This window comes from Chelonoidis abingdonii, chromosome 2 (genome assembly GCF_003597395.2).
Source record: "Chelonoidis abingdonii isolate Lonesome George chromosome 2, CheloAbing_2.0, whole genome shotgun sequence".
Taxonomy (NCBI): domain Eukaryota; kingdom Metazoa; phylum Chordata; order Testudines; family Testudinidae; genus Chelonoidis; species Chelonoidis abingdonii.
The window spans coordinates 134,002,289-134,023,026 of NC_133770.1; the positions used below are offsets into that span (position 1 = coordinate 134,002,289).

General features: G+C 41.1%; 1 protein-coding gene across 1 annotated transcript in view; it reads right to left on the reverse strand.

Moving 5' to 3' along the window:
- Positions 1–20,738, reverse strand: part of SEMA5A (semaphorin 5A) — a 641,391-nt gene that overhangs the window by 174,843 nt on the left and 445,810 nt on the right. The window lies entirely within an intron of this gene.

Consider the following 20,738-nt stretch of genomic DNA (forward strand, 5'->3'; position numbering starts at 1 on the left):
CAATTCAAGGTCATAAAGGGAAATTACTTGTCTTAAATTTATTGTAGACTAAAATACAAAACAACTGCACATTTGGCAAAACTAGTAGCCTTTTTCTGACAGACTGTGCATATGAGCATGAAGTCTAAATGAGCTAGACCAGAAATAGACCCAGTAGCTCAACTGCTAGGGCACTCACCTTGAATGTGGAAATCCCTGCTCCAATAAGTATTTGATGATTTATACAAAGAAACAGAACAGCTACAACAGGACAGATGAGAGTCCCCACTTCAGAATACCTCACATCCCCACGGTTAGGGTATGCACCTGGGTTCAAGTCCCTGCTCCATTTCAAACAGACTAGAGATTTCAGCTATGGTCTCCCAGCTACTGGTGATCTAAACACTGGGCTACTAGGTATGAAGGGGACACCTCCTCTGCCTGGGGCAGCTGGGTTTTGTGTGGCATGCAAGCTGGTAGATGTCAAAGCATGTCACAGAATCATAGAATACCAGGGTTGGAAGGGACCTCAGGAGGTCATCTAGTCCAACTTCCTGCTCAAAGCAGGACCAATTCCCAACTAAATCATCTCAGCCAAGGCTTTTGTCAAGCCTGACCTTAAAAACTTCTAAGGAAGGAGATTCCACCACCTCCCTAGGTAACTCATTCCAATGCTTCACCACCCTCCTAGAGAGAATGTTTTTCTTAATATGCTACCTAAACCTCCCCCACTGCAACTTGAGACCATTACTCCTTGTTCTGTCATCAGGTACCATTGAGAACAATGTAGATCCATCCTCTTTGGAACCCCCTTTCAAGTAGTTGAAAGCAGCTATCAAATCCTCCCTCATTCTTCTCTTTTGCAGACTAAACAATCCCAGTTCCCTCAGCCTCCCTTCATAAGTCATGTGCTCCAGTCTCCTAATCATTTTTGTTGCCCTCTGCTGGACTCTAATTTTTCCACATCCTTCTTGTAGTGTGGGGTCCAAAACTGAACACAGTACTCCAGAGGAGGCCTCACCAATGTCAAATAGAGGGGAATGATCATGTCCCTCAATCTGCTGGCAGATCATCTACTAGTTTGTGCCTCAGAGGTGAGATAGGTGAAGGGTGGGTGCTGAGCTGCTTGCCAGTGTCAGGACTGAGGTGGCTGTCTGCATGCCCATCAGCAGAAATTTAGGGACTAGGAGATCTTAGCTGCTGACAGAGACAGGTAGCAGCTGAGCAGGGGTTTTTATCAATGCCAATAGTACTTAAGGGCACTTAGGTGCCTAAGTCTCCTTGTGAGTCTCACCCTTAATTCCTAAACAGTACAAGAGCTTAAACTATTTAGTTCAATCCCACAAAAAAATCAGAGACTGTCAAATCCAGGTGAAAACACTATAGCCTTTCCAAAAGGGTGATGATAACAAATAAAAAGGATTTTTTAAAAAATTGGATTTTTAAAACATTGTTATTTAAATTATAAATAAGTTTCTCTTTTTAAAAATAAACTTGTTTAAAACAAAATCTGATTGAATACAAAATGTGTTAAGACCTACACATGATTGGCTCTTAACATTTAAAAGTCTATATATGCTGAGCCTGTATAAAATGTTAGAGTAAAACACTGCTTTTCTCTCCTGCTCCCAACCCCCGACCATAGTGAGGAAAAACCATTATGGTTCCCTGGCAATGAGGGATGCGGAATTGCTCCCAAAGGTGGAGGAGACACTCCGTACCCCCACGGCTCTCGACCACCTCTCCCAAGAGGAAATGTAGAATAGTGGTGGTTGGAGATTCCCTTCTGATGGGGACATAGGCAGACATCTGTCAGCCCAACATAGCATCCTGGGCTCCTGCCATGGGCCCATATCAAAGACGTTACAGAGGGACTGATGATTAACCTGCCCTCTCACTACTACCCCATGCTACTCATCCATCTATACTGCAAGGTATGACTCTGAGCAGATCAGAAGTGACCACTGAGCTCTGGGAACAAGGGTAAAGGAGATGAGAGTGCAGGTGGTGTTCTCTTCAATCCTTCCAGTCCAGCGCAGGGGTCGAGGCAGAGATAGATGCAACCCGGAAGTCACTGCACGTCTGCATGGACAGTGTTGCCAGGAGGGCTTCGGCTTCCTTGACCACAGGATTAAATTAATTAAAGGACAATCAACTGCACATATACAAAATGTGCATGGACCACCTAGGAAGGAGATCTGGGGGTCATAGTGTATCACAAGCTAAATATGAGTCAACAGTGTAACACTCTTGCAAAAAGAGCAAACATCTGGGATGTATCAGGAGTGTTGTAAGCAAGACACAAGAAGTAATTCTTCTACTCCACTCTTCTACTCCTAACTAGAGCATTGTGTATAGTTCTGAGTGCCACATTTCAGGAAAGACATGAACAAACTAGAAAAAGTCCAGAGGAGAGCAACAAAAATTATTAAAGGTCTTAAAAAACACAACGGAACATGACTTCTGAGGAAAGATTGAAAAAATTGGTTTGTTTTGTCTGGAGAAGAGAAGACTGAGTACATAAAAAGACGTGAAAAATTGTTCTCCTTAACCATCAAAGATAGGAAAAGATGCAATTGGACTTAAATTGCAGCAAGGGAGCTTTAGGTTGGACATTAGGAAAAACTTCCTAACTGTTGGGGTGGTTAAGCACTGGAACAAATTGTATAGGCAGGTTGTGGAATCTCTGTCAGTGGAGGTTTTTAAAAATAGGTTAGACAAACACCTGTCAGGAACGGTCAACTTATTACTTAGTCCTGCCTTGAATGCAGGGACTGGACTGGATGACACATTGAGTTCCCTTCCACTCCTACACGTCTATGATTCTATTAAAAAAAAATCTGGGAAAATCTAACGTCTGAGGTTAAGCTTTATAAATATGGTGCAGTAGGTCATGTACTATATTAAAGCCGTTTTGTTTAATAAAAAGTAATTTTATATGCTGCTTTGTGTGTTTAATTAGATTACACATACCAACCTAATATAGCTTGACACACATCATGAGCAAATAGTTACTATATCATTCACCATTTTAAGATATATATATGTACAACTTATTAATAAGAATCGGAAAATACTGAAGCTATACAACTGCATAAATAAATGTATGTAGTTACAGTGTACACTCCTAGGGAGCAAAAGAGATGTACCAAATATAGTGTAAGGGCTCTATTTAGCTGTAAATCAACATGTTGTAATGGGTATAACAATCAATGAGAATGCACCTCTCTTTAGAAAATAACTGATGTACAAATGGTAAAGTTGATTAAAATGAAAGCTTTCTATATATGGAGATATACTTATCTCATAGAACTGGAAGGGACCCTGAAAGATCATTGAGTCCAGCCCACTGCCTTTACTAGCAGGACCAAGTACTGATTTTGCCCTGGATCTCTAAGTGGCCCCTTCAAGAACTGAAACCACAACCCTGGGTTTAGCAGGTCAATGCTCAAACCACTAAGCTATCCCTCCCCCCTACTTGATTTAAATCAATGCACCTTGCTTTCTCATGCATCACATGGTAGATTAGAGGTCAGGTCTGATAACTGAAGAGTTGACCAGGATCATGTTTTTTTGGCGGGGGTTTTGGCCCTTCCAACCTGCACATTGTAGGTCTGGGATATCTTGTGGAACTCTAGAGCCCCCATGATGTTTACCAAGATCCCAACCAACTGTGGCAGACTGTTTCCATCTACAGCCACGTTGGGAAGGATTTGAAAAACATGACTGTGCAGAGGGGTACTCCATGGGATAATATCATTGATAGTGTCTTTTCCTGAGGGTTTATTGGGATGATATTTGAAGAGTAGGTCTTCTCTGGCTCCAGTTTCTCTTTATCCAGCTGCAACACAAATCCACGGAGCCTCAAATACTGCAAATTCATATACAAAAGCTTTCTTGGGGTTGGATGGAGTGAGCATGGTCCACTTCAGATTCAATTCCTCTCCCTCCAATGAATACTAGGCTATTTTACTGGATTTACATACTTATCTCACTTGCTACACACACACACACAAAATCCACATGATTAAAACTACTACATGAATCATAAATTACAGGTCTGTAAGAAGCCTAAGTTTATGAGTCTTCATAACATTAATTAGATTGAAGAAGCAGTCAGAGTGACAGATAAGGATTCTATATCATGTAATTAAGAAACTAAAGCAACCACAATTATGATAAGAACAGCAGCTCTAAACAGATGATCATGCAAAGGAAAAAATAGAAAGATGCATTATCCCTCACTGTCCATTCTTTAGACTGCATTTTTATATTTTTATTTTTGAAAAAGTAATTAAACAATATGATAAGACAAAGCCTCAACATGAATCTGTGTCTTCACTGCATCAAGGCTAAAAAAGAGCTCTTCCAGTGAACTTAAAAAAAAAAAAAAAAAACAGAAAGAAAGGAAGGAAAGAAAGAAAAAAACAAACCTGGGCATTTACGCATGACTAGCTGCAAATATTATTTAGTTGCATCACATCTGTTTAAGACCAAATGAGTACTTATACACATTTTACATATAAAAAACAATATTAAAATATTACATAATAAATTGCCACTTCTGCTGGATAAAAGCTGTGTGTATATATAAACACCTCACATTCAGTTGAAACATCAACTGATTCTGTAGTTTATTTTTTAGAGACTAATCCAGTCTTCTCACTGACTTCCACAGATACCAGATCAGTCAGAACAATGGGAACAAAGAAGTCAGGTCTTTAACTCTTTGGCCCAAGAAGCTCTTGGTAATATGCTACTTGTAAGGACAAGTAACTATTGATTCAGGCTGCACCTGTGAAGGACAATGGTCTTGTGGTTAAGGCACCGGATTGAGGCTCTTTTTCTGCTCTCAGTAGCGCTTGCCTTTGGTGCTGCTCCACACACTACAAATAACAGGGGGTCTTGCATGCTCATGTATGGCACTCAGTTGATATCCATGAATATGCCTCCTGCTATCACCACATGGCTGTATACACAAACAGAAGCAACATAGGGTGAGTTGGAAACATGAGCAGGGAACTCGATCATCTACCCAAAGTAGCAGTAGTTATTTGACAGAGTAGTGTAATTAAGGCTCAGATAGTAGCAAGAACAAGAAAATGGCATTTATTACAATTTTGATTTGGAGAGCTAAACTTAAGTTGACCCTGTCTCTTTAGTTTCTCCTGCGAAATTGCACCATCCAAATAGTTATTCCATCAGTGGTAGTAATTACGTTTTGCTCAACAGGATATGTTTCTGAAGCGTTATGGGTGTATGTTGTAGGAAAAGAATTTGGGGTGAGGGAAAGCATAGAGAGAGAACATAAAGCAGAAAAGGGGAAAAAAAAGCAGTAAAAGAAGTCGGAGTTTAAGGCCAGAAGAGAGCACTAGCTAGATCATCTAGTCTGACCTTCTGTTTATCACATGCCACCAACAGCACCTACACACAAAACCCAAAAGGTAACACACATAGGGTTTGTCTACACTTACAGCGCTGCAGCACACTACCTATGTGGACAGGAGGGCTGCTCCCATCTGCGTAGATACGCCAAAGAGGCAGTAGTTATATCGATGTGAGAAGCCCCCCCATCAACACAGTGCCACCTACCCAGGAGTTTGGTCAGTTTAACTGCATCACTTAAGGGTGTGGATGTTCTGCAGCCCTGAACTACGTAGTTATACTAACATTAGTTTGCAGTTTAGACAAGGGCACTTTGTCTCAGGCCTTTTAAGAACTCACTCAGTTCAAAGGTAGTCCAAACAATCCCTTTCTGGGGTCCATTTTATTTAATTTTCAGGAGCATACTGACCCTATAGGCCTCAACCCCAGTCCAGCTACTTTCTCCTGATAATCCAAAATAGCACAGTCTTTCAAAAAATGGAACATGAACCTCGCAGAAATTTCATCACAGTTTCAGCAGGGCACAGCCCCACCTCCCTGAAGGACTCTCTCTCTCTGCTTCCCAGCACCTTCTGCCTGGCATTTATCCTTTTCCACAGGGACTGTCCATTACACATTTTTTGGTGATTTTCAAGACTCAGCCATTTTCTTGTAACACTGAAACAAATGCCCCAAATTAAAGATTCTCCCCTCCCTTCCCTCCAGTCCTTTATGTAATTTATGAACAGCCCCACAGGTCTTTATAGCCTCTTTTCTGCTTGGACAGGGTCTCTCCCAAGTTTCTCCACCCAGTCTCTTCTACTACTTAAGCTTTTCCTTTTGTGATTCAGGACTCTTCTTGCTCCCTGCAGCACGCTAACAACAGAACTACAGTTTCTTTGGCTTCCCCTCTTTACTACATTTTCCTGCTCCTTTTGTACTGAAATCACCTGACTCCTCTCAGGTGGGGCTAATCCTATAATCAGGGTTGGTTTAGCCCCAGGCTCTTCAGCCCATGGGGCAAGTAATGTTACAGTAATATATAAGAACAGGGGGGCAGGTGTCCTCCAGTAAGAAAGAAAAAAAATCAAATCGTACATATTTGATAGCAAATAGTGTATTTAAAACAAATGTCTCTTCAGTTATTAATACTATATTATGTTACACTGCATCACTTATCATTTATCTTCATATCAAAAAGATAATACTTCTTCAAACCTGTAACAGATGACTTAGCTACAATCATTTTGTTGGACCCATAGAGTTGATTCAGATAAGGAGGATATGGTTTAATCATATAGCATAAAAGGAAAACATGTTTAATTCCAGCTGTGCTGAGCTGAGGAATAGGAATCTGTTCCTCATAACTTGGCAGACAGCAGCTAATGGTTAAGTGGCAGCAATTTCACACTTTGTTCTAATACCTCACTTTGGCGGGGGGGGGCATTTTCTACTGAAATATAAGGACCACCATTTGAATGGGAAGACACTGGGTGCACTGGGGGAAAAAAAAAAAGATGTAGCAGCATACTTATGTACCTGTTCGTTTGCACAATTACCCATCTTGCACCTGCATGGGCAAATAAGCCCACTCTTTGTGCCATCATTTGAAAATTAGGCTTTGAGATTCAGAAAAGGAGTTTCACTGCAGTGCCTGAGAACAGGAGAGCCAGAAACACTGTTTTCAGTTAGCTTCCCATCCAAAAATGAAAAGTTTTATTCCTTGAAGCTAGTCAGACAATGGCTAAGCAGATTCAGTATCAGGATCTATGTGAGAATCACATATACTCCAGTGAATACCTGTTTGACATTTTACTGTAATTACATGTAGACTTGTTGGCAACATCCAAACTTTACTGTAGTTTAAAAAAATCCCCAGGGTAAAGAAGACAGAAGTTTTATGAATTTTAATAGAGCTGAACAGGAAGTCTTGCAGCTGACAAGAGATGTGGAGTTTTGATTTCCAGGGTCTTGAAAGGAAAAAAATGGAACCATAAAGATTGCTACCAATATAGCATCAGTACCGAAATTTACAGAGACCACAGCCTCTAATAAAACAACTAAAAACTTGGAGAATCAGCTTACTATAGACTCAAATATCAAAGTCTTAAGCAGCCCTGAGCACAACACAAATAAAACATACTTCCTTTGAGCAGACTCTCTAAAAAGTTTGTTCAGTAAACCTGGCCTGAATTTCAGAGAGGGAAAATGAGCAAGCCCACAGAAATGTTCAACTTAAGTCTAAAAGAGAACATTAAGTAATAAATGATAGATTACTGAATTGCAGGATATATAGAGCCTTTGTGATTTAGGAATTAGGACGGGACAAAGAATAGCAATGAACAATACACAACTTAAAAGCAGCTTTGGAAATGATAAAATTATTATGATGTGCAGACCCTGGATCATTGCCAGTCTCCCATAGGTGAGTATATTAACTCATAGGTGAGATATATTAACACATAGGTGAGATATGCCTGGACAGGGAATGCTTACATGCTATAACTGTTTTTTCAACTCCTGCCACTACAGTGATAGCAATATTGTCCTACCCACAGTGAGTCACGTTATGGTGATGCTCTTTCAGTGGCTAAGCTATTTAAGGTAACTCTCATGCACAATATTTTGAAGTAACATAGCTTTAAAATGTGATAACTCTTACAACTCATGTTTTGGCACAGCAGGTTAAACAGAGCGTACATGTTATTGAAGTGTTCTGCCACATCAAGGTCTTTATTTCCTTTAAAGATCTATTGTATACTATCATTAAAGGTGGGCAAATACAGCAAAAAATTATTCACAAATATTGTGGTGAATAAACCCCGCTGACTCATTTGTCTGCCATTCACAGCTTTTATTTACTTATTCCTGAACATTTGGGTAGAGCGAGATTAGGAAGAACATTTGCAGAAAGCAAAAGCATCATGATACTAGCACAAATAAATATTCACAGGAGTAATCTGTCTGGATTTTATAGCTCTGCCCAACATTATAATATTTGAGCACTTCCAGATAAAATCAAGAGCAACAGTGACATTACTTTTGGACTTCATGAAGTGTCTAACACTTTCCCCTTTTGGTGGTCAAAACTCTGCTGGAGCTAGGTGTTTTTTTCAATTTTATTAATTACCTTTTTTTTTTGGATGGTAGGGGTTATTGGATAGAAGGGAGTGTCTGTGTTGGGCATCATTCTTATGGTGGAAAGGTTTTTTTTCAAACTGGAAGGTTTTGCAGCCTTTCCTAATGGCAAGAAGTCAGGTTCTGGATTCACCTGATCTCTTCTGAAAGTTTTCTCCATAGACAGATCTCCTCAACACAGAATGCTTTTCCCCCGGTTTTCTCATGCTTTGTCCTGGGCTCTGTGATCTGCACACAGCTGTTGCAATGATTCTTACTATAATTTGGGCTTTGATATAGCAGGGGCTTGATTCTTTATTACTTTGAAAGTCAGGGGTGTAACAGGGTTTTTGCTTCCTGAGCACACCCTCATCACATTAGGTGACCCTTCAGCATCCCTCTCTGAGTTTCCTCTCAGTGACTTAGCCCAGCGGCTAAGACATTAACAGAAAGTCTAGCCCTTCTGGGACGTAAAAGTCCAAAAACCAAGCACAAGAGTCTTCTTGCCAGTTTCAAACTGGGCCCAGGTCTTCCCTTCTCAGGACCTGGTCTCTCTCAAAACTCTTCTGCCTGCTCTCTGGGCTCAGGTTTCAGTCTTCCCAGGCTCCTTTCTATCTCTCCCTTCAGCCCCACGTGGGCTCCTTTGGTTTGCTTCCTTCTCCTCCCAAGCCTTCTTGCCTTCCATCTTTCTCTGCTTTGGCAGGTCACTCCCAGCCCTACCTAGCTGGAACATTTTCTCGCCTAGTCAGTGGCGTATTAGTCACTGTGCCCAGAGGCCCTGGCCAATTGGGGGGAGGTGCAGAAAAATGGGCACCCCTGCACTCTGACTCCTTCCTGACAGGAGCACTGAGTGGGTGGGCAGGGTGAAGTAGGGGAAGCCCTTGAGCCCCAACCCCTCCCCCAGCAGGGTGAAAGGGGAAACCCCAGTGCCTGGACCCCAGCTGTAACCCTGGGACTGGAGGGGCTCTAGCTCCATGCTGCAGTCTTGGGGCTGGGGAAGCTATCACTCTCCGTCACTCCCCCAGGGCCATGGTGGGCGGTGGGGGGAGACAGAGCTTCTCCAGTCTTGGGGTCACAGTGTGTGTGGGGTGGAATGGGGCAGGACTGCAGGCAGAAGGGGTGGGAGGGACCCCCCCCACTTTCTCTGGCCCAGAGCCCCACAAAACCTTAACCATCTCTGCCCCTAGTATCTCAGAGTCTCCTCCAGGCCTTTGCTGAAGTCTCTCCTCTCTTCTTGCCCAGGCCTCTCCCTAATCTATCCCAGAGGCCTGAAAGTCATGTAACTCAATCTTCCCCTCCTGGGAAGGTGAATTGGCTGTCATAGGTAAGGCTGAGCGCATATTCCTTTAAAGGGACTCTGTGACAAGGGCCAAGACCTTAAACTGGCATTGGAGAATGAGTGGGAGCCAGGAGGACTTGCACTCAGTCTGATATGCTCTTGGTGACCTAAGCCATTAAGAAGGCAGACAATTGTTCTGCTCCATCTTCATCATCTTTGGATTCAATTTCAGGTACAAGTATAGTCAATTCTAGTAATCCAACCAGGAGATGACAACTGCAAGGATCAGTATGGCCAAGTCCTCATCCCTGAGAAAGGGACAATGTTTCCTAGCAAGTTGGAGGTGGAAAGGTTTTGGAAACTGATGCTGGTCATCCAAGCTTAGCAAGGGATCAAAAACCCTGAGGCTTTGTACTACATTAAAGAATGGGGGCTGGGCTGGAGACATTTTGGCTAGTTCTTCAAATCATTTCGCCTGTCCAATTTACATCACTTGGTCTTGCCTGAGTTCAGGCTGAGCCAGCTGCTCTTCATCCACAAGTTGATCCCTTTGAGGTATTTTAATGCTGGCAGTAGTTGCATCAGTATTGACTAGGGTTGCTTCCTCTAAGTACAAAAACTGGGACGCATCTGGGATGAGCCTGAGACCATAAAACAGTACACACTGCCAACTATTGAGAGCACCCTTACAGGTTTTCCAGGACAGCTACCTCAAAAAAGGGATGACTGGGTCGGTAGCAACCCTACTATTCACACTGTAAATGCTCCGATGCCTATTTGTAAAGTTCTTTTTATTATTTACCCAATATATTTGTACAATTATGAAGATTTATGGATAATTTCTGAACAGAACAAATTACTTCTCTTGTTTACAAAATGTAGGTTAATTCAATCCGAGTACAGAAATAACTGCATGTGACATGAAATGGCAAATACTCGAAGTGACCAGTTCATTAACAGGCTAAAATTTGGCTGCACAAACTACCTCAACCACCATCAATAACAAATTGGCAAAAATCATGAACCCCTTATGGATAATTCTCAGGAAGAAAAATGACTCCAGGTAAATTGCAGATAATTCATGCACAGAATAAAGGGCTACACTTATCAGTCAAAATTATTGCAGGTGCATAATTTGACCAGTTCTAGCTATCACTGACATTTACCATGTTTATAAGTACCATGTTTAGCAGTATCTGCTTGTAGTTAACAGAATGGCAGATCTCCACATAAGTGATTAAAGACAAGAAATCACTATTATTGGAGCTTTTTTGATTCTAGGTCTTATTCTTCAGTGACTTATGGAGTCATTTATGACTGTGCAAAGTGAACTTTAAATATTACTGTTCTCATCTGATATCAGTTTATACCCCTTTGCACAGGTCGAAATGATGACATGAGATAAAAGGCAGTGAAGAATCAAGCCTTTGTGTTCAAATTACCCAGTCCAACAGCCATGGGTTTACATTATTCCCTGCTGTTTTTAAAGGTATTCCAAATAGAAGATCATTTGGATGTTCTGACATGGATATGTGACAAGACCTAGAGATGCAATTAGACCTGAGGCACTTGAAATATTTGGCAGAACATTTAAAGATATTCTGTAGAATAAACAAAACTGGTGAGAAAAATAGCACATAGCTTACATTGGGCACTGAGGTTTATAATAGCAGCAGGTAAGGAGCAGCATTTAGTTTCTGGAGGTCAGAAAAATCAGATGTATTATACTTTTGAAAGGCTTGGTACCTCCTAGTTCCTAGGCCTGAGGTGAGTGTGAGGGGTACCCCTTTCTATACCAGGGATACTCACTGCTCTCTCCAGTGCAGCAACCTCAGTTTGTGAGGGGAGCATATCCAGGCCTCCCATCCAGAAACACTCCAACTCGGCATGCTATATGAACATTGCCTGTAATGCTGGCCAGGCATCCTGCCCCCACATTTGTGTTCTCCAGAGCTGGGAACCAGATTATGTCTGGATCATGTATGGTGGTACCAAGGCATAAAGAGTTCCCTGTATCCTAGCTCACTTCTGTCACACCTGCACAATGAGTGGTATAAATCAACCCTATATGTTTAAAGTTAATATTTTAACCAATGCATGTCTTTACAATGCATTGAACATGAAAAGTGCTATGCATATATCCTTTGAAATACTCTTAATGGTAATTGGGAGAAAATATGAGCTGTCCAAATATCAAATGTATTATCATTCAAATACTTACCCATTTGATTTCTGTATTTTAAAGGAAAATAATCTCAATAAAGCCTAAATTTAAGAGAGGGGCATCATTAATATAATTAGTAGGAATATTAGTACAGTCACAGAGTAACTGCTATCCACTTTTAGCCAAAATAATGGAATATTTATTTAAACTCTGCAAAAGAATGTATTATGGTAAGTTTAATAACACAATATATTCAGATTCCCTGAAGATACTTTTCCCTACAACAGTGGAAATAGTCACTGGAAAAGGAGCAGAGAATAAGGATACTAACTTCTGATAGTTTCAGTCTTGATTTCTGAAAAAAATGCAAACTCTTGGAACTGCTTTTATTATGAGATTATGTCAATATGCACTGTATCTGAGAGACTAACACAAAGTCATAAAGATGGCAGAATATTCAATGAACATACTTCTTACACGCCTGTTTAAAAAGACACTTGCAAGGCTGCAAAGGCAAGAAAGTACGGGGGCAACTTTAAAATTTTTCCATTTTGCTGCTGCATCTGGATAACACTCCCATAATATACTTTGTAGTTCCCTATACTTAGTACAGGAAATACACAGGGAATACTGCAGTAACATTATATAGTTATAAAGCAGACAGGATGGTTACTTACCTGTATCATAATTGCTGTGTTTTGAGATGTGGGTGCAGACATGTATTCCACTCAGGTGTGCACGTGCCAGAGAACTTTGCCTAGCAGTACCTGTAGGGGCAGTGCTTGCACTCTGTGGTTCTAGCCCTATCTTGGCTAGTTAAGGATAGTGCCACCCCGGCCCTCTTCAATTCCTTTGCACTGAATATCAAAAGAAGAGATGTTGATGCAGAAGGGATGGAGGGTGGGCCATGGAATATATGTCGTAGGCCTTCCTGGAGCCCTAGGCAAAGCTAAAAATATGAACCAAAGTAGGCCGTGTGAGACCATGCTTTGCTGACAATAACCCTGGCCAAGCCTTCACCACCAAGCCAAGCCTGTGGCTCTTTCTTTATGATTAACATTGAGGTCTGCTGAATCACCAGTCTACAGTCTACCCTGGTGCAGAAACACCAGAGTTCCAGAAACAACATGGGAGCAACACGTGTTTTTCCAGATGTGGGTGCAAACAGCAGTTACAATACAAGTAAGTGACCATATTTACTTCTTTGAGCGGTTTCAGATGTGAGTCATTTGAGTGGAATATGCAAGCAGTACTTGTAGGAAGTGGGGCTTGTAGTCTACTTAAACAATGATTGCAGGACCACCTGTAGAGAAAACCAGATAGCACCCCTGCAAATATCCAGTACTGAAACACCACTGAGGAATGTTATTGACCTCTCTTGGGCCCTGATTAAATGAAGATATTGTTTGAGCTACTTCCTATGCAAATATAATGCAGAAAGTTATCCATCTGGAAATCATTTGCACCAAGACTGCCTGACCCTTCATTTCGTATGTGTAAGAGACAAAATGTGATGCTCCAAAAGGCTTAGTTCTGTCCAGGTAGAATGCCAAGCATCACCTCCCCCCTCCCCACAGCTCCAGCAACATGTAAAATTGCTGTTCATCCATGTTGGAGTACAGTTTAGGAAAGAAAACCAGTAAATAAATCATTTGGTTAATGTGAAACCACTTTCAACAAAAATTTGGTTGCTGCTGTAGGGTTTCTTTGTCCTTGAAAAACTGTGTACACAGGGCCTGAGCGCTAGATGCAAAACTCAACCATGGTGCCAAATCAGTAGGTAGGGATAAAGAGGAAGAAATACAGGAGTCTTAATTGATACCGAGAAAGTCAGAGAACCAACATTGCCTCAGACAAGCTGAAGCAGTAAGAATCAGGTTGGTATGATCCAACTTCAGTTTGAGAATGACCTGTATGACGAGACAGGATTGGAGGGAAGGCATATATCAGAATCAATCTCCAATTGAGTTTGAAAGCGTCCATTGAGCACAGACAAAAATGTCAAATCATCTGGAATCATTCAAGTCGGAAAAAAGGCTCTTGAAATTGTATAGTAGGGACCAAAGAACTCAATTTTTTAAATTGGATTCAAAGTGCCTGCTGATTTGCAGTGTGCATTTTCAAGAATGAGGTCAAATAATTTTTTCTCCCCATGAGATCCAGCCTTTTAGCCTTTGTCCTTAAGAATGGATTTGAATCTTCCTTTTTGCAACCTCTCATTAGCTGCTATTACAACTGTAGAGTTAGAGGCAGGATGAGAATAAAAACATTCAAACCCTTGTATAGGAACACAACAATATGTGCTAATATATTTTGATGTAAGCAGCAGGAAGATGGAGTATTCTAAAGTCTTGGCCAGTTCTTATAATGCTTCATTTACAGGGAGAGAGGCACTTTCCCTAGAGCCAAGGATTGAAGAATGTCTGTCAACTTGTGTATATTTTTTTTGCACAAACTCAGCCTGAACACCCAAGGCTGAAGCCATCTGCTGTCTGAGAAGCTCCTGATGTGCCTTGAAATCTTAAGAAACTGGGGAATACTCCAGTATGGTGTAATCATCTGGTGATGAAGATGATGATGATGATGAAAGAGGAGCCACTGAAATCTCTTGCTGCAGTACAGGTTCCTATAGAAGTGGATAACTCTGAACCTGCTCCGAGAAAGCAGACTCCATCCAAGTCTACAACATAAGCAGCTGAGCAGGTGGTATGACAGGTAGGTTGGCTTACCTTGCCCTGGAGTGGGTCACATATCAGGACACAGAACATCCCACAGATTCCACGGAGGCCACTCAAGATAGGGATATGGCATTGATGGCCAGTAGTCACTGGGTCAAACGCTTTTGTCTCTACTATGAGATGGTGTCAATCATGGTTCATAGAAGGTCTGGATGCCTCCTAGAACAGAGTCTCAAGGATGAGGGAGATGGGGAAGATCTCTCGATGAGAAAGTAGGGAAGCTTGATCTTGATGAAGCTTCAAAGTTATTGGATGGCAATGGGGGAGCCACACCAGGTAGGGCAAATGAATGCCCAGTGTCATCTGAAACCCATTCCACTGGCTGCACTGGCACCAAGGCAGGTAGTCAGGTCTGCACCCTGAGGACTGGCAGGTTCATCGCACTCCTCCTTGGTATTCATACTGGAGTTAGGACCATTCCTAAAGATGTGGTCTGAGCCACAGTCATTGTTGGTACTGCAGATAGCAACTGTGCCAATGGACCCTCCAGTACTGATAAGACAGCGGACCTCCATTGCGCTTTCCAAGTGTTAGGCAGTGCCAGTGACAATGTCAATGATTGGGACAGATCTGCAATGATTCCAGGTAGCACCGCCCATCTTGACAAGGTCCCAGAAGCTGAATGTTCCCAAATAATTGGGGAATCAGGAATAGAAAAGCAAAGCAAGTCCAGCACTGGCTGGTACGTCTCTGGTGTGGAAACGGTACCAACGTCATCAGTACTGGACTCAATGAGTGTTTCACAGTCAGTACTGGAGTCGATGGTACAGTGTCAAACTGATGCTGCCTTGGTACTGGAGAGCATGTAGACAGCCTAGCTCCATACTGAGGACTTGAAGTATCATAGTGCCTATGTACACTTCTCCAGGAAGAGGAAGATGACTCTTCCTGAGCTCTAGAGTGGCTGAGGTCCATTTTGTCAGATTTTTTGTGTGGAAAACACAAGGAGAATGATGCCTCACCCAGGAAGAAGAGAGATCAGAGTCTGCCAGAGGAATATCAGCTTGCTCAGGCTCTGAAGTTGTCTGGAGGGGCGAGATGTTCTATGTAGGTCCTTAGTGCTGATGCAGGCCTCATGGCCTGTTGCATACATTGCTGCTTGAGCCTTACATCCCTTGCCACCTACAAGATGGAGCAACTTTACGTAACATGCCCTTTCCCTAGGCACAATAAACACTTTGGGGGGACTGGTATTGGGAATGTCCATCCTACACAATGGACAGTGTCCAAGACCTTATAGACTCATAGACTTAAGGTCATAAGGGACCATTATGATCATCTAGTCTGACCTCCTGCACAATGCAGGCCATAGAATCTCACCCACCCAGTCCTGTAACAAGCCTCTAACCTATGTCTGAGTTACTGAAGTCCTCAAATAGCGATTTAAAGACCTCAAGGTGCAGAGAATCCTCCAGCAAGTGACCCATGCCCCACGCTGCAGAGGAAGGCGAAAAACCTCCAGGGCTTCTGCCAATCTGCCCTGGAGGAAAATTCCTTCCTGGCCCAAATATGGTGATCAGTTAAACCCTGAGCATGTGGGTAAGACTCACCAGCAAGCACCCAGGAAAGAATTCTCTGTAGTAACTCAGATCCCATCCCATCTAACATCCCATCACAGACCATTGGGCATATTTACCTGCTAATAATCAAAGGTGAATTAATTGCTAAAATTAGGCTATCCCATCATAACATCCCCTCCATAAACTTACCAAGCTTAGTCTTGAAGCCAGATATGTCTTTTGCCCCCACTACTCCCCTTGTGAAGGCATCCACCAGGATCGCTAGGGGATGGATCACTTGATGGTTACCTGTCTGTTCATTCCTTCTGGGGCACCTGGCATTGGCCACTGTCAGAAGACATGAAACTGGGCTAGACTGACTTTTGCTCTGACCCAGCATGGTCATTCTTATGCTCTTAACTATTTCCAAATTGTATTAAGAATACTACTAACTAACTACTAGCTAATTGTTATTTACAACAAAATCTCAGAAGAATTAAATAAGAAACCATGTGATCAATACCACACAACATCCTCTGACTCTAGCTGCAGGCTCTGAGAAGGAACTGAAGGAGATTGGGGCAGTGCTGCCATTAAAGTAGTCTAGGGAGGGATTAGAGCCACAGATCATGAGTGCCACCCATATGGGCACTGCTAGGCAAAAGGCAAAGTTCTCCAGCTTCGGTGCGCTGGGTACATGCACACCTAAGTGGAATACATGTCTGCAACCACTTCAAAAAAACAAACAATTTTTAAAGATGCTCACTGACTGCTGGAATGTGTATCTCCCACCATCCTTCTTGATTGTGCATTATTTAGCTGCCCTGTTCTTGTGAGCAAGAAGGTATTCAAATTTACACGTAGCCTACCTAGCACTCATCCAAGCTGTAACAAAAAAGTCACCATGTTGTGATGTCAAAATGCATGTGTTATTATTATTTATTTATATTAGGGGATCATTCAAAATATGAGAGTTGCTTTCCAAACTCAGATGGAGAGTCAGTCGCTTCTCTGTCCCAAAGAGATTTGCAAGCTACTTTGAAAGTCCTTCAAGTTCTTGAAAAAGAATAAAAAATGACATTATTCCATGTGAATTGAGATGTCCAACTTTATCTGCTGTCTAGGACAGGCATGAGATGGTGATAAGTAATAGAAAATCAGGTTACTAATGCCTCACTGTCCAGTTTCTCCCACTTATACAACACCTTGACCTCTAATTGACACTGAGTACCTTATTTGTAAAATCACTGTACAGTTAGTTTTAAATAAACCTACTGTGAGCATGCACATTTCTCAATTCTGATTATCTATTACACGCCCCTGCCCTCCTTGCCACCTAAAGTCAGAATTTTTAGGCTGTTTGTCAGTGAAAAAGATGTTTCATCTCAGCTTCTCAGCTCATTTACCAGAAGTAAAACAATTCCAAAACACACAGGAAAGAAAAGGAAAAACACTCAAAAAATATGGATGCAAAACTTTAGAAAGGGAATATTAAAAAAATAAATAAACCCACTTTGACCTGTTTTCCACCTTCGTCCCATCTTGTCCTACAGCTTGTCTCTGTTTCATTCCTAACTATAGGTCAACATTGTCTCCAGAATATAACTATGATACATTTGTTTTTTTCAGTATGTTACATGGTATGGGGTAAAAGAGTCACAGAACACCAGTTTGATACAGCCTCATATGCCATGAATTCTGAAGTCATGAGTGAGTGAATTATAGAATAATAGGCTTAGAAAAGACTGCAAGGGTCATCTAGTCTAACCTCCTGCCCAGATACAGGATTTGTTGTGTCTAAACCATCCAAGACCCGTGGCAATCCAGCCTCCTTTTGAAAACCTCCAGTGAAGAAGCTTTCATAATCTTCCTAGACAGTCTGTTCCATTGTCCTACTGTTCTTAGAATTAGGATGTTTTTCCTGAAATTAATCTAAATCAGTTATGCTGTAGTTTGAACCCATTGTCTCTTGTCCTGCCCTCTATGGCAAGAAAACACCTTTTCTCCACCTTTTTATGGCAGGCTTTCAAGTATCTCAAGACCACTATCATATCCCCCCTTAATCTCCTCTTTTCCAAACTAAACATACCTAGTTCCCTCAGCCTTTAATCATATGGCCTGCATTCCATCCCTTTGATCATCTTTGTTGCTCGCCTCTGGATCCTTTCCAGAGTCAAGGTTAGCCCAGGCAAGTGTCAATAAAACTGTAACTACCCCACCGCACCATCATGTGTATACAAGAGAAATGTTTCAGAGTTTTTAAAACTGTCTGTGGTATTTCTATCCACTCCCTGTTAAATCAGGCTCTCTCATGACTCAAACTATATAGGATTTGGAGGGCTGATTTCTGGTATTTTTGTAATGTATATATAAAACTGTTTGCATAGCCGTAAATGAAGGTGGTAAAAGATTCCATGGTCCTTCTCATAAGTGCGATTGTTTTCCTTTCTTGACACATACAAACAGGACAGTCCAAAACTTAGAATGGAAAAACCTTAGAATTAGTTTTACAACATGAAGCACTTACTACAGGCAAAATGTCAAGACAAGGAATCCCTAATCTATCCAGTATTTGAGTGGATACAACAACCCAAAATGCTCTGTCATTTCAAATGCATATTTTACAATCTGCAGAAATGCTTGTGCCATCAGAGCTAAAGTTGATATCAGGCTCAATATGGGAAAAAGGCTGCTGTGAACTACAATTTGGAATGTAGTCTTGAAGTACAAGTGTCTCTTGACAGAAAAAATCCTTAACTGTAAAATGTGGCAATCCCTTACTATAGTACACAACATGCTTTTTCATGATATTCTAAAAGAAAAAGAAAGAAAGAAAGAATAGTTATAAAAAAAATCCCAAAGAAATTAAATGTAACTATTAGGTTTAAAACAAGATTTGGCTCAAAGTTCATATTGACAAACTTAGTAACATTAAAATTAAAGCTGAACCTCCATCTTTATTTCTAGTTATGTGCATGCTCTCGCACTCTCTCTCTCTCAACGTATAATTATCAGGACTACAAGCTGCCAAGTGGCTCCTCTGAGAGGCTAAGTGCCCTCAATAGCTTCTGAATTCAAGAAAGGGTTTTGCCTGAATAAGGACTGGAGGATCCAGACCTAAATTATCAGCATGAAAGGTGCATAAAAAGAGCATATACCTTTTAATGAATAGGGCTGTTTGTTAGCCAGCCTCAAAGCCTTAAAACTTGAGGCCCTACATTTACCAAATCAGTTATAACAGAAAGAACAGTGAAGAAATTAAAAACCTGGAGACAATCAGGAACTGTGAGAAGTTACATAATTCTAGATAGTGTCATTATGATGGGATCAAATCTGTCTCAATGCATCAATGGCAACCCAGTACAAAAACAATTCAAAACGCATTTCAGTGATCCAATATCTATCATGGGGGTTGCACAGGATAAACAATATTTTGTTTGGCTATGATTTCACTAAAGAAACTATAATTTATCAAACTATTTTGACTATACCTGTCCAAATCCTTGTGCTGCTATAGCCTATTAAAGGTATTTGCAGTATAACAATGTGTAAGGTTGCTATTCCATGATAGCACACAAGGAAGCACTGTCTCAACTGAAAACATCAAATGATAATATAATGTCATAGTAATAGTCAAAAAGAAGCCGGGTCCTAATAAGAGATTGATTTATTGATTGGATTCAGAAGAAACTAGAGAAAGTCACATTGTAGATTGAACCACAATGCTCCAAAGAACAAGATGTTTTTCATTAAGTGGTTTCATTAAGCAGCTGTAATTTTGGAGATTTATAACAAGAAATATGGATCCTTCTCTCTCTGGAATCAATGAGAGTTTTGCCATGGACTTCAATGAGAGCAAATTCAAGTGAATAGCTGTTGTTGTTTTAATAAAGAGCTCTTTCCCTAAAATCTCCACACTTGTTACTATACTAACTACAAGACCAGTCGTGAAAATCACTGTTGACCTGAGTAGTCTCCCACTGATGTCTATAGAACTAGTTCTGTGAGGACTAATTATGTGAAGAAGGATTTACAGGAACAGGCTATATACTTGCTGTTACTCAATTCAATTGTTTTGCATCTGAATTTCAATCAGTGGAATAATGTAGTCAGTGACCCACTCTGTAAAGCACTGTGCATTAGAAACACTTCTCACATTCTCAACTACCTTATAAAAGGTTCAGACAAAAAAAATCATTCTCTATTAAAGTCCTTATAGACAGGAAGACAGTGACATTCTCAACGGAAGAATATTTTTCTTTCATTTCTGAACTTCAGGGCAAAAGGCTAAGTAGGAAAGCAGGATGTAAAGTTTTCTAAGGATCAATTATTTAGGGATGACCTGAAAAGAGATCTATCATCCAATTCTTGCTGGCTGAAGAAGTAGGGGAATGAGGGAAAAAAAGAAATATAAAAAACACAAATAGTAATAATATGTGGCATTTGTGTAACATCTTCCATATGAAAATATCCCATAACACTTTACAAACTATGGGTGAGATCATAGTCTATGCTGCAAAAACCAAGAAAGATGCAAAGAAACTCAGCAAGACACGACTCCTGGAATCTCTAGCATATTGTCCCATCAAGGGAAGTGG